This window comes from Microtus pennsylvanicus, chromosome 13, assembly GCF_037038515.1.
Source record: "Microtus pennsylvanicus isolate mMicPen1 chromosome 13, mMicPen1.hap1, whole genome shotgun sequence".
Lineage (NCBI taxonomy): Eukaryota > Metazoa > Chordata > Mammalia > Rodentia > Cricetidae > Microtus > Microtus pennsylvanicus.
The window spans coordinates 68,287,908-68,291,260 of NC_134591.1; positions in this window are offsets into that span (position 1 = coordinate 68,287,908).

Sequence of the window (3,353 nt, forward strand, 5' to 3'; positions counted from 1 at the left end):
CTTTTCCAGCTGTTGGTGAAGTATTGACTGGGAAAGGAATGCGAAGAATGCCGGGAATTCATGATGTGGGTGGTGGGGTCTCGGTGTGGGGCTGCGGAAACGCTGTCTCTCTGAACCTTTGGGACGAGTAAAAACTGTTGAACACACACACACACACACACACACACACACACACACGTGCGCTCAAGGCAGACACACGTGCACACGTGGGCGCCTTCCCTTCATCGCATGGCCAGTGAGTGCCAACTTCACCCACCTTGCTTACACAGGTGTCTCACTGTTGCTTTGGAGGTACAGGACGCCGTCCCTGCCACACAGATGGGAAAATAGAGGCACGTGGGGGTTGGGCTTGGCCCACTGAGGGAGGAGGCTGGAGGGTGGAAAGGGTAAACTCGGTGACCCACCCTTCTTCCCCCTAACAGGGCGGCTATTGAATGGGGAGGGCACTTCCCAGCAGAGGCTAGGAGAGGCTACTGTGCAGGGAGAGAACTCAGTGCATCAGAACACAGGTGCTCTTGTTCCTTCACCCAGAGGAGGGAAGGGAAAGAAGCAGGCAGAGAGGAGAGAGAGGTGAGGGAGAGAGATCAGTGAATCCAGAATCCCCCCCGCCCCCAGCCAAATTCAAGCACAGACTAGGTGTTCATAAAGACACAGGCATGCAAGTGTTCTCTCTCTCTCTCTCTCTCTCTCTCTCTCTCTCTCTTTCTCTCTCTCTCTCTCTCTCTCTCTCTCTCTCTCTCTCACACACACACACACACACACCTTGTCATACACATATAGTGTACACATACATACGTGCATACATACTCTCACATACACTTGGCAGCAGCACCCACCCCATCTTTCTTGGGGGTTTCTGTAGCCACCCTAGGGCCAAATGTCCAGCTTTTCCATCCAACGGGTAGAAGACCGTCTGTTCTCGGGTGTGTTATGCTCACCCATTGGCTAACACACCTAGGGGCTCAGTGAGGTTCCTGGGCCATATTGTGTCCCACTGCAGTAGGTAGGGCCACTTGGACTCCTGGCACCCAGCTGTGTTCAGGGTTTTCTGCCTTGCAGGAGCCTCTTGGCTATGGAAAGGGAGTGTTCTGCTCACCCTGGCGTCTTCTCCGAGTCCCCCTCACCTCATAGCAAGCTCCCCAGTGCTTGCCAGTTGACAAATATTATACCAGCCAGTGCTGCAGGGGAGGTATCCTTGTCCTTCTGTCTACCTCTGGCCGCATCACGGTGAGAACAGAGGCTCAGTCTCACCTCCCACTCTCAGCTGGCCGTCAGGGGAGGCCACCTCCACTCCCCCATCACTGCTGCCTCCTGTCACCGAGCCTTTGAAGTGTCGCCTGATTTTCCAGTCTGTCTGAAGTCCTTTACTGTTTATGTAGCAGCTGGTCCAGCGAGGCCCTCCTGCCGGGCATTTTCATGATGGGGATAGCCACTGGGGACACAGGGAGACAGCCACTGCATCTCAGGGGGGCTGTGAGAGGAAACCGCGATGACATTCCCATCTTCAGGGTCTCCGAGACAGACTTTGCTTATTTTTTTTTTGTTTAAAGAGACAAAAAGGGAGTTTCTGAGAACCCCGATGTGCTAGTTCACTTCAAAGAAAAAGGAACAAAGACAGAAAAACCCGAAACAAGGGGCGAAGGTGAAGCTCAGAAATGCTTTGGAATATTTTTGCCGCTGCAGCAGCTGTGTGGTAGAAGACACTAACTGGGCTGGACAACCTTGGGCAAGTCACCTCTAGTCACCTGATCCAGCATAGGGAATGAGGGGTCCCTGCCACTCTCCCCCTGTCCCAGATCAGGCCTCTTTTCCAACACAGATCGGGCAAAGGACAAAGCTACATCAGGATGCTCTAACAAGCCCTGAAGAATGGATTCCCCATCGTGAGAGAGCCACAGCTCAGGACCAGAGTGGTTAAGCAACTGGCCCAAGGTCACACAGTGAGGAAATCTATGGTAGAACAGGGCTATTGAATCTATCTCTTGGCTGACAGTCTGGGGCGTTTTTACCTGCCTGTTCTGGTTCAGGAAGAAGTACTTAGAAAGGGGGTCTCCTTTCCTTTAGCATAATTTTTCACCTTACATCTTTCTTTCTCTCATGTGTGGTATAAGTGAGGTCAGAGCTTGCCTTGAAGACAGGGTCTCTCATTGAACTAGGAGCTTCACACTTCTGCTCGTAGGACTGACCGCTGAGCTCTCACGATCCCCTGTCTCTGTCCCTACAATGTTGGGGTTACAGGCATGAGCCCCCATGCCTAGCTTTTTAGTCTAAAATTTATTCTATTCGTGCGTATGTGTATATGCTGGCATGAAAGCCTGCCATGTGTACTGGTGCCTGAGGAAGCCGGAAAAGGGCGTTGTATACCTTGGAGCATGAGATACAGATTTTTAAAAAATATTTATTTATTATGTATACAATATTCTGTCTGTGTTTATGCCTGCAGGCCAGAAGAGGGCATTACAGATGGTTGTGAGCCACCTTGTGGTTGCTGGGAATTGAACTCAGGACCTTTGGAAGAGCAGGCAATGCTCTTAATCTCTGAGCCATCTCTCCAGCCCCAAGATACAGATTCTAAGCACCCAGTTGGTGTTGGGAACTAAACTCTAGTTGTCTGTAAAGCAGACCTGGCCTTAACCACCGAGTCCTCTTCCCAGCCTCCCTCTTTACCTCTCCCAACAGCCTTCATGGATGAAGGCTCTGGGGTCAAACACAGCTCTGTCCTATAGCGGTCTCTCAGTTCATGCCTCCAGCCTCAGTCACCCTCCCTGTACAATGGGCACCCCCAGGCCTCACTCCCGCACAGTGGTGAATGTTAAGGAGTAGAGTGGCTATGATTCCGGGCCAGCATGAGTATCTGGGGATGCTGGTCACTGCCTGTCAGCATCTTCAGTACAGACTGGGGCCTTCTGCTTTGTTCTCAACTTTTTGGAAGAGGAGGGCACATGGGCTGCTCTCAAAGGCCTGGCTGTCACATGTCCTCTCCCATCACGGGCCCTCCCTCCAGAGCCCCTTCCTGGGAGAGACAGGCAGTGCCTGCCAGGCTGTATGCAAAGTGTCAACCTCGCGTCACTCAGAGGCCTCAGCCAAACTGAGGAGCCCCCAGTGGGGGGTGCTCAGGGCCTGGCCTTTCTCCTTTACACTGTCGCAGCTCTGACTGTAGCCCCTGGGAGGTGACCCTGCTGGTTGTTTAGGTCACCTGCCTGGGCCTAGGGACCTGTCAGTGTGAGCCGGTCTTCAGGAAGCTGGAAGGCTGTGGAAGGCTCTGCCTCAGCAGGGTGCCGGGGGAGGGGGTGGGTGAGTGGGATGGCTCAAGCACAGAACAGGCAGGGTAGAAGCTGAATCCACCCCTCACT